Source organism: Humulus lupulus, chromosome 3, assembly GCF_963169125.1.
Source record: "Humulus lupulus chromosome 3, drHumLupu1.1, whole genome shotgun sequence".
Lineage (NCBI taxonomy): Eukaryota > Viridiplantae > Streptophyta > Magnoliopsida > Rosales > Cannabaceae > Humulus > Humulus lupulus.
Genome location: NC_084795.1, coordinates 275,510,929 through 275,523,013, shown reverse-complemented (window position 1 = coordinate 275,523,013; position 12,085 = coordinate 275,510,929).

Sequence of the window (12,085 nt, the reverse complement as noted above, 5' to 3'; positions counted from 1 at the left end):
GTGAACACCTAACTGGTTGTGGATAGATTATCTTCAACCCCGGATATCCAACTTGCGTCGGAATCTCCCTCAAGTATCTTAGAAAACTTAGAATATTTGATGCATAAGTATTTAGTCCTTCTAAGGTATCCAAATACTCTTTCAACAACCTTTCAATGTAAGATACTTGGGTTGCTAGTAAACCTACTTAGTTTTCTAACCTCAAATGCAATGTTTGCTCTAGTACAATGAGCATCATACATCAAATTACAAATTGTACTTGCATACTCTAGTTGAGCCACCACTATCCCTTCATTGTTTTTAAGCTTTTGACCTTGATCGAAGGAAGTGTTTTCCTTTTTGATATTAAGATGGCCAAACTTGTCAAGCATTTTCTCAACAAAATGAGCTTGACCTAAGGCATACCCATCAACATTTCTTCTAACTTTAATACGTAATATGGTATCAACCTCTCTAAGGTCATTTATTTTGAAGTTAGAAGATAGAAACTTCTTTGTTTCTATAATGTCTTTCATGTCATTGCTTAATATCAACATATAGACACACTAAGATGACATAGTCATCACAAGTTTTACAATATAAGCACTTGTTTGCACTGTTATGTCTAAACCCATCCGAAACAATGGCCACATCAAACTTATCATATTATATAATGATTTAACAAACTTTCACATCTGATGCTCATTTCCCCTTACAATAAATCCTTCTGGTTGTTTCATGTACACCTCTTCATCACGGTTACCATTTAGGAATGTCATTTTGACATCCATTTGATGAACATATAGGTTGTGTATTGATGATAAGACAAACAACAATCTTATAGATGTTGTCCTTCCTACTAGCGCAAAGGTATCAAAATAATCTATACCTTCATTTTATCTAAACCGTTTGGCCACCAATCTTGCCTTATAGGCTTGAATGGTAGCATTATTGTTGTATTTCTTTCAAAGTACCCACTTGCAACCTATTGGCATGGATCCTTGTGGTAGATCAATAATCTTCCAAGTGTGGTTAGACATAATTGAATCCATCTCATCATTTATTTCCTTTTTCCATAAGTTAGTCCTTTGAGGACATAGATTCTTGGAAAGTCTTAGGAGCATCCTCCACTTGAAGTACCATAGGATACTTCCAAGTGTCTCCCTTATGGTTTCCCTTTACTAGGTAGAGAGTCTCCAATTGAGAGGTATCATTTTGTGATCCAATCTTTTTAAGCCTTTGGCTTTTTCTAGGAAATGTCAGTTGCTCTACAATCCTTGAAGATAACTTATCTTGAGTTCATTCTAATGAGATTGGTTCTTGAGGCTTTTTTCACTCTACAACAAACTCTCAAAGAACTCCACTTCTCTTGATTCAATTATTACATTAGACTCCATGTCTAATAGCCCATAGGCCTTGCTATTTGAAGCATAGCCTACAAATACTTATTTGATGGCCCTTGGACCCAACTTGGTCTTTTTAGCCTCCGTACTCTTGAAATAAGCAAGGCACCCCCACACATTGAGAAACCCTAGGTTGGACATATTTCCTCTCCATATCTCATATGGTGAGATTTGATTCTTCTTTAGAGGAATCTGGTTTAGAATATGACAAGTGGTAATCAAAGCTTCTCGCCATAACGCAAAACTAAAATTTGCATGTAATAGCATAACATTAATCATTTCAACATATGTTCAATTTTTTCATTCCACAATACCATTTTGTTGGTGTAGAGTCCAACAACTTTACTTAGCTAAGGTAGATAGTAGTATTATAGTATTTATAGCATTATCTTTTTAACTATGGATTTTTGGTTCAAACCGGGAATTATTTGGACACTCATAGTAGTACTTATAGATTTTCTAAGATAGTTTAAGAATATTGATGTTAACCTAAGGTTTGATTAATATGACTGATATTAAGGATAACATTTATTATACTATAAGGTTTAGATAAGAACCAATAGGATTTTAAGCACATGTTATGTATGGGTGATTAAGGATTAAGTATTTTGAGGATTAAATTTAATAAGGGGTAAAGTTTGAATGCCATAAGGTCAGTCAACAGCTTTGAATACGTTGAGGGCTTAGTCAAGGCTGTTTACCCCATTCAAATTTAGCTAAAAATGTGTAATTTCGTGTTTAAATAATCAGCGTGTGCCGATATATCGCAGCTATAGGGGGCGATATATCGTAGCACGTAGATACAAAAAACACGAGACGATGCACGACAGCCTCGGGCATACTGGCCCAGGCGATATATCGCCTCCTTCAGTATATTTTGAAACATTTTGAAATTGTTTTCCATTCAGCCATTCAACCTCTTGATAAGTCCAGCATCTTTTTGAACGAGTCTTCAGCCTCTGCTGAACAATAATTCAAATTATTTTCACCTAAAAAGCTATTATTTTTATTCAAGTAAAATTAAGATCCTTTCATTCCTAAACTCTATAAATAGGACCTAGTACCCAGCCATTATTCATCTTTTGCTCTAAGTTCAGAGGCTGCAAGTGCTAAGTGAGTGTGAGAGTGTAAACACCTGGGTTGGGGAATCATAAGCTTGATCATCATAAGCTTATCAAACACTTTGGGAAGTAAGGTTTTATAGTATTTCGGTTTGAGGTGTAGATTGGTCTTACAAGTCTTCAAGGTAACCCAAAACTCTAGTTCATTTCTGTACTTGTTCTTTTAAGTTCTCATAGTCTTCAACTCAGCCTCTAACCTTAATCTTTATTTTGGTTAGGAAATCTAAGTTCTTGAGCAAAAAGGTTTTGGTAAGTATTTTTTCTCAAGGTTTAGTCCTTCCATTCCTTTCATTTATTTTTCTTCAAATCTACTCACCCTGTTATATATGGTTTTAGGAGTGTTCCAAAAGTCCCAACTCTGTCCTCACATCCCGGTAACTTTGGTAAGGAAAATAGGATAGAATCTATATGTAATGCCCCAAATTTCCTAATAAGGTTTAGGACCTTGATTAGGAGGCCCGGAGGGCCATAATTGATTTATTATAGTATTTAATGATTATATGCATGTTTACGTGAATTATATTATTATATGATGGTGAATGCATGCATATGGGCTCATATGTTAATTATGAGGGTAATTTGGTAATTTGGCCACTGTGGGCGTAATTGTATATTTTGGGGTGCATGGTTGTGATTAATTAATATAGCCACATTATAAGGTGGATTGGTTCGAGCTAATCGACATGAGACGATCATGGGATGTAAGTGTTCGGTCTAGTCATAACGGGTTTAAGTTCGGGGCTCGGGGTGAGTCTCGGGGTGAATTTAATGATTAGAGCGTTACCGGGGATTTTAGGGTAACGGGGTATGAATTATTGGAATTTGAGGATATTGAGAATAGCGGGAATTAGAGAGTGTTAATTATAATTAACGAGATAAACGGGAAAGGACGGTTTTACCCTCGGAAGCTTTTAGAGGGGTTTATTTGGATTAGGGGTATTTTGGTCTTTTGACCCTAAGGATATATATGACATAAAGGCCTGTAGATTGATACTAAAACAGAGCCTATCCTCTCTTTTTCCCTTCCATCCCGTACAAACTTCCTCCCTCACCTTTCTTTGGATTTTGAGAGCTCAAATGGAGGTGTTGAGCTAGGGGATTAAAGGGGGCAGCTAAGGAACCTATAACAACCATCAAAGGGGATTCAAAGCTGTGTTTAAGGTGAGTTTTAGCCTTTGAACTCAGGTGTGCTCTGTTTTTTTGAGTTAAGTTTTGAGTTTCTTAATTTTTTAAGCTTAGGATTGGACTTTGTGAATTGTTGAGTTTTTGGTTGGTTTGAGCTTCAGGTTTTGGTGGTTTTGGACCATTGAGAAGTTTGGTAATATTGATTTGATGATTTGGAGATGTTTAGATGGGTTTTTGGAAGGTTTTAGAAGTGGAAAAACGAAGAAAAATGGCTGGTGCGAAGTTGGGCCGCGGCCCTGTTCTTAGGCGCCGCGGCCCTAACTTGAAGAAGGTGGTGGAGGCTCTGTTAGGGGGGGGCGCCGCGGCATGGTCCATGTAGGGCCGCGGCCCTTAAGGGAAAAAAAAATACTAAATGGTGGTTTTGCGATGGGAACTTAACTCTAAGGGCCTAGGATCGAACCTACTACCTAGTTGAGTGGGATTTGATATTCCGAAGGCTTGGGTTGGGTTTGGAAGTATTTAATTACTCATTTTGATGAGGTTTTATGTTTGGTTATGACTAGGTGACCGCTAATGGACTAGAAGTTGATCGTTCTCAAGGGTCGTTCTTTTAATCGTTCTAGCTCGACTTTGAGGTAAGAAAACTGCACCCTGTGTATATGTGACATGCATGGCTGTTATTATGATGCATGTTGGTTGATTAATGAGTACGTCATGCGTGGTTATTATTGATGAATGTCGGTTGATTATTATGTATGACATGCATGACTATTCTTGATGCATGTTGGTTGGTTATTAAACGTGACATGCATGGCTGTTATTGATGCATGTTAGATTGCTGGATTTATTACATATGATGCATGAGAAACATGTGTTTAGGACATGCTTTATATACTGAGTATGATACTGTTCAGAGCTTGAGCCTCTGTGTTTATGCATGGCCCTAATAGCACTACTACCTGTTTGGTAAGCATGCTAAATGCCTCGTTTATGGATGTGGAACATGTGATATGTGATTGGTGGCATGTCTTACTAGTGAAAGACACTGACTAGTCAGGGACCGACTCTAGAGTCGAGAATTATGCATTGAATGGCTCTATGGCATTAATGCCAGACCGACCCTAAGGTCGAAGAACTTATAAGCGCTTGCCTGGTCTACGACCAGATGACTATAGCCAAGGTATATGACCCCGGTGACCGTTTGTCACATGGCTAAGGGACGTTGTCCATAGTTTCGACTCTAGAGTCGCGAGGAAGGTTATGTTGGTGACTAATCACCTTGCCCCTGTCCTAAACAAGCTTAAGTCGAGAATCACGCATTGAATGGCTCTATGGCATAAATGCTAGACCGACCCTAAGGTCGAAGAACTTATAAGCGCTTGCCTGGTCTATGACCAGATGTTTATGGCCAAGGTATATGACCCCAGCGACTGTTTGTCACATGGCCAAGGGACGCTGTCCATAGCACGAATCTAGAGTCGGGAGGAAGGTTATGTTGGTGACCATTCACCTTGCACCTGTCCTAATCAAACTTATGAAAGGATCACTTATCAGTTGAGCCTTGGTGACCCTATCGTCACATGGCTAGAAGGAGCGATGCTCATTATTGTGACTTTTGGCTATTGTCACCTATTTGCTTGGACTGATAGTCCTGAATGGTTATTATGATCGTTGTTGATATTATATCATGCTTTATTGTGTTTTCTTGCTGGGCTTCGGCTCACGGGTGCAACGTGGTGCAGGTAAAGGCAAGAGGAAGCTGGACCATCCTTGAGTTGGAGAGCTTAGGTGATGACGTGTACATATGCAGCTGCTCGTCCGCCACGGCCGAGGTTTAAAGTGGAACTAGGGTTGAACCCTGTTTTGCCGCTTAGAACGGCCTGTTGTAAATATTTTCTGTAATAAACTCTGAAATTATATTTTCGGGATCCCAATGTATATATTAAACGTTCTAGTGAAACGTTACATCTTAACCAAAGTTTTAATCCCTAAACCGCTAATCATACTTAGTTCACGATTTTGGCCAAATGACTCGGTTAGCGAGTTTAGCACTGTTTACAAGGCACACCGTAATGGTCCCTGGAGTTGGGGCGTTGCACTATATGTTATATGCTTATGTTATCTTATGTTTTATGCTATGAAATATGTTATAAAATATGTTATGAAATATGTATGTTTGTAGGCTTGGGCATATGACCCATTTGACTAACAAGCCCCAAATAGATTATGGGCATATGACCTACTTAGCTAGTAGGACCCCACTAATCTAATGGGCATATGACTTGATTAGTCTATGGGACCCCAAGTAATAATGGCCATTATAGTATGTGTATGATATATATATGTTATGTTAGGTTATGTTATGTTTTTATGTTTCTTATGAAATTTATGTATATGAACTATGTGTTAGATTTTTCCTTGCTGGGCATTAGGCTCATTCCTTTTTGTTTATATGTGCAGGAAAATATCTATAGTGGCGGTAAGGTTCGTGGATGCTTGGGGAATGTGTATCGGTGGTGAATGGACTCAGGAGTCGAGAGTTCGATTTTCGAGGATGTAGTCTTGTTTTTATGGTCTTTACATGTATTTTCCGCACTTGTTATGTAATTTCTTTCATTTTAAATCATGTTTTGTTTTTAAAGACAATGGGATCCCATATCCTACTTATTTTATGAAAGTAACTCTTATTTCTACAAGTTTATAATAAAGTTATGGTATTTTCGTAAATGTAAGTTTTATTAAGGATTTGTATGTATAGTTTCGTTAATGGTCCAAAAGTCTAGAGTAGTGGGTCATTACAGTTGGGGTGTATATGGGGTTGTACATTCATGTATTATACCATGCATCTCACAAAACACATTGAATTCATTGGAAAAGTTTTCACCTCCCCTATCAATTCTAATTATTTTTATTTTATTTTCCAATTGATTTTCAACTTTAGCTTTATAGATTTTAAACATGGTAAAGGCCTAATCCTTATTCTTAAGCAAGTACACATATGTTAATCTAGAACAATCATCAATAAAGGTAATAAAATATTTATGTCCACCTCTAGTAATTATTCCATTCAATTCACATAAATCACTATGTATCAAATCTAACAAATTAGTTTTCCTTTCAACACTTGGAAAATGTTTCTTTACCATCATAGATTTAATACATAATTCACACTTATCATGCTCAACACTATTATGTACAATTAAACCACATTTGATAACTCTTTCAATTGTACTATATCCTATATGAGCAAGTTTATTATGCCATAAAGTAATAGAATCAAAACCAAGCACATAAGAGGAAGATTAGCATGCATTATTATAAAAAAAACATTGTCTTTGGGACACAACTTAATCATCCCATCACGCATATACCCTTTCCCCACAAAGTAGTTTCCCTTGGATATAATTAGCTTATCGGACTCAAACATTGCTTTGATGCCCGATTTGCTCAAAAAATGCCCACTCACAAGATTCCTACTCATATCCAGAACATACAACACATTGGTCAATAAAACCTTCTTTCTCGATGTAATGTAAAGATCAACATTCCTCTTGCCCAACACCTTGGACCTTTGCTCATTTCCCATTTGGATCTCATGCCCTTCCTTTGATTCTTCAAAGGTCTTGAAGACCTCTATATCATAAGCAACATGAATGGTGGCACAACTGTCATACCACCACCCTTGTACTTTCCTTTGGATGACATTCACCTCACTCAAGGTTGCAACCAACTCCTCTTCGGTTGAGTTGACCTTAGATCCATGGTTATGGGGCTTTTGATAGTTGCATTCTCTAACAAACAAAACAAGGGCCTCTCACACCCTTGAATTGCCATTCATTTATCCTTGGAGATAGATTAGTATCTTTCTTTGATTGGGGCTTCTTGTGAGTCTTTCCTTTGGATTGAGAGGGTTTCTCTATGGCATTAGCTGTTGGGATTAGACTTCAAAAACCTTTGTTTGTATTACAACTCAATGACAAACTCATACAAGTAAATAAATCTCATAAAATAGTTTAACACAAAGTACATAAACACAATGGATAAAGTTTAGAGTATACCTTCCTTGAAGAAAAAAATCCTAAGGACATAAAATCACAAGCTATGATTTTATGTGAAACACAAAAGTGACAAGACTTGACGCAAATGAAGATTTGCTGTCCAAAAATCTCTATTCCTAGCCTTCCTTTGAAGATGCTTAAAGCTACAACTAGTGGAATGAGATTGAGATTCACAAGCCTTGGATCTCCATGCAATTAAAGCTTTCTTGATGAAGATCTTGGAGAAAACTAGTAATCTTGGAGCTAGATAGAGAGTGTGTGTTCTTCTTTAGTGAGAGAAAGAGGTGATTGATCAAGTCACCAATTAACTCATTTGAACACCTTAAATAGTATAGGATCCTCATTATATTCAACCAATGAAATTAGAGCATTTAAATTTAAGCTTTGGAGCTAAAACACGTAACTATACAAACATTCCGTAACGGACCAGGCGACGCGTTCACCAGGCGATGCATCACCTGCCAGGTGATGTGTCGCCCTATATCAGGAGACACGTTGCGTGGTACTTTCTCTATCTAGGGTTTTTAGAACCCAGACAACGCGTCACCTCCTAGGAGGCGATGTATTGTCAGTGCCTCTATAATTCGGCTCCAAGAGGTGTCTCAAAACACCTCCAAATTCCCCCAAACTTTTTGGGTACTCTTATATACTCCAAATAAACATTTTGGACCCAAAATTTTGATTTAAAAATGCCTACACTCAAAGTCAACTTTCACATGTTGACTTGTGTGAAATCATTATTGTTTTAGCACTTCTTCGTGCTTAAACAATTCCACTGTGTATTTAACCAATCTTAACATTCCCCCATTTGGTTAAAGACATCCTTTCTTTTATATTAGCTCATAAAGTAAAGTACCTTTTGGGTTTGAACATTAACTTAGTGAAATCACTACAAAGCTTAAATCGAAATGTTAAGGTATTCTTAAAAGATTGAACCCAAACATTTCCTAGTGATAAAAACCGGTAATGTCTCATACACCTCTATTTGATTACTTATGTATTTCCCACTGTTCATGCCCAACACCATTAATGGCCTTGTGCTTGATCTATTCGGAGAGAAAACTCCTACTCTCTTATGAGGCGGCCCACCTTTAGGTTCATATAGGTGAAATTCTCACAGCATCGTTGCTACCTTTAGAGATGCTTGTTAATCTTATCTGAATTTCATTAAAAGCCTTAGGCTTAACCCTCACTTTGGTAGCAACCAACATTAACTCACCCTTCATGAGGCTTTAGATTGTTAATGTTGAAACTATTCCCATGATGTAAACAAGTTTTGAGTTGGGTTGCCGTCATTGGGGAATCTATATATCAAGGAGTTTTAGTCCCATCCCTCTATTTGTGGAACCAACAAAATCTCTCCCAAGAGCTTTGGTAAATGGATCCGCTAAGTTCTTACATGATTTCACATGTGAAATTGATATGATACTCTTATCAATCAATTCCCTCACATAGTCATGTCTTAGACTTATATGTCTAGACTTCCCATTGTAAATCTTCTTGTAAGCTCTAATCAAAGTAGCTTGATTATCACAATGTATCGAAATCGTCGATACATCAATCATGATACTTGGTATCTCCAACATGAGATCACTTAACCACTCGACATCTTTTTTTATTACCGCTAGAGGTACAAACTCGGATTCCATGGTGGAGTGACATATACATGTTTGTTTCTTAGAAGTGTTAGGAACAGTTCCTAATGCATAGCAAAAATTGCGGTAATGTTAGTATTGTATACAACAATTTTTTTTCTTCATATAAACAACTTTATATGAGGATCTTTTAATATGCAATATGTTAATAAATATAATGTGTATATGTAAAAATAATATGAAATGATTTACCTCTTGTAGCCTATCAGGAATCCTTGAATCTTTTCGTATATATTTCGATCTTCCTATCATCACTAGAGTACTCACACCTAGATCTTCCAAGACGTTCTCTACACCTCAAGATGTGAGTGGGCACTTAGAGAACAAGAATCAATATTTGTGAATCAAAATTATTCTCAACACATAAGACTCTTGATTATAGACTAGAGAGAAAGATTTTTCTTTTGTGTTAAAAAGATGATAGTTTTTCTCTTTTATGTAAAAAACTATGTGTTCATCTATTTTCTATCATATAGAATATATATAGACAATTTTTTTTTGGTAAATCAGAAAAAGTATATTAACACCAATTGTTGTTACAACCTACAGCACCAATAGGCCTGAAAATTCTATACATTTAAATCTCATCACAATTGATCAAACCATTGCTTATCACTATGTGTTAATTTCCTAGACCAAACCCCTTTAATTCTATATTTGACCACAGTCTTTATATTTTGTACAATTGAATCTACTTGTTTACATCTGAAATGCCACAATGTTTCATTTCTGTTTAACCATAATTGATAGACCATGGCAGCTACCGTGACAGTAAGCACCCCTTTTTTAAACCTGATATGTTTGCTATGTCTAATACTACTTATTAACCTATGTAAAGAAGTAGCTGATGTATTCCAATGCAACCATGTCTTTAAGTCTTGTAACACCCTGCAGCTATACAAGCATTCAAAATATAAATGTTGTATAGTTTTCAATCCATCTCCACAGATGACACAATCTGTTTCTTGATAGACTTGAAATCGACTAAGTCTTTCTTGGACTGGCAGCCTTCCCATCATGATCAACCAAAATAGAAATTTATGTCATGGAATACTGAGTCTGTCCCATACCATCTGTTGCCAATTTACTGAGTCAAGCACTGGACACAATATCTGATAGCCTTGCTTAATCTGATATTTCTCAGTTGAGAACTTTTGAATGTCTAAGCTCTGTTTAAACTTGTTTTTGACAGCAACTATTTGTTTTCAGTACCAGCTGCTTGATGATAGAGCTTCATAACTCCACCAATCAGGTACTCCCAAATATACATGGTGAACCCATTTGATCCAGAGATTGTCTTGTTTAGTTGCAACAGCCCATACATATTTCCCTATGGCTTCTTGATTCCATTCAATCACATTCCGAAAACCTAAGCCTCCCTCTTTTTTTGGTTTACAAAGTGAATCCCAAGGCACATAACCTGAACCCATATACTCAGCAGCTCCATTCCACAAAAAATCCCTACAGATGGAGTTTACCTTCTGAAGAATTTTCTTAGGTAATATCATGATCTGGGACCAATAAGAATGAATTATTATCAAAACTGAGTTAATTAATGTAACTCTACCTGCAAATGACAAGTTCCTAGAACTCCAAGTTTTGATTCTAAGAACCATTTTCTCCAATATATAAACATTATTATTAAAAAAAATTAATAATAATAATAATAAATTGATCATTTTTAATAATAATAATGATTAAAGACAAAGTCTTACATTCCATTTTAAAACCCTTTTCAAAATTTTTTATTTATTAATTAAATAAAATAAAAAACCAATAAATGATCACCATCAACAGTGGTAGAAGCAAAGGGCAGTCGAAGAAGAAAATGATACATTTCCCTTAACCCCATGCTTCTTACATGACCCTGAAAATATTTAATAGATAAAGTCTTTGTGAACGTATCTATAAGATTATCTTCTGAGGAAATCTTCAAGGCAGTAACATCTCCTCGGTTGACTATCTCTCGGATCAAGTGATATTTCCTCTCGATGTGCTTTCCTCTCTTTTGACTTATGGGTTCTGTTATCCTAAAAACTGGCATTGATGACGTGGCAAGTGATCCCTGGACACGTGGCAGACACCTGGAGGAACCCTGCTAGCGTATCGACCAGAAAGTACATTATAGGCAGTAGGCGGCCCAGTCTTTCCTGCGACCAGTCTGGTCGATGGTTCCGCATACAGCATGATATTCCAATAAAGATCTTTGTAAATCCCAAAATTAACTCATACAATCTCCTGAATATCCGATTATTCAGGAGAGAATATCTGTAACAATCTCATGTAAACCCCCTTTGAGCCTATAAATAGAGAAAGGTAGCTCAAGGAAGGGACTTTTGGCTTTTGAATTATTTGATACTAGAGTAATTCTATTTGAAACATTGTATTGTTCTTCAGAGGTTAGTGAAACTCATTGAACCCTAGTTCTTTGATCACACCTTTGATTCTCATATCAATAACAATCTAAGTGGACGTAGGTCATTACCAGATCTTGGGGCCGAACCACTATAAAATATTGTGTCCTTACTATTTTTGTCATTCGATTCTTTTCAACGCATTCATTCACATCAAGCATATTCTGACTCCGTGTCAGTTGACCAAAATCTGGGTCAACATTCTGGTGCTTTCATTGAGAGCTTGATTTAACATTGTTGAGAAAACCAATGGCGAAAACTGCAAGGAAAGCTGGACAGGCGGCCGCCGCTGCACCATCAAATCCACCTCCTCCTCCTCCTCCTGCAAGT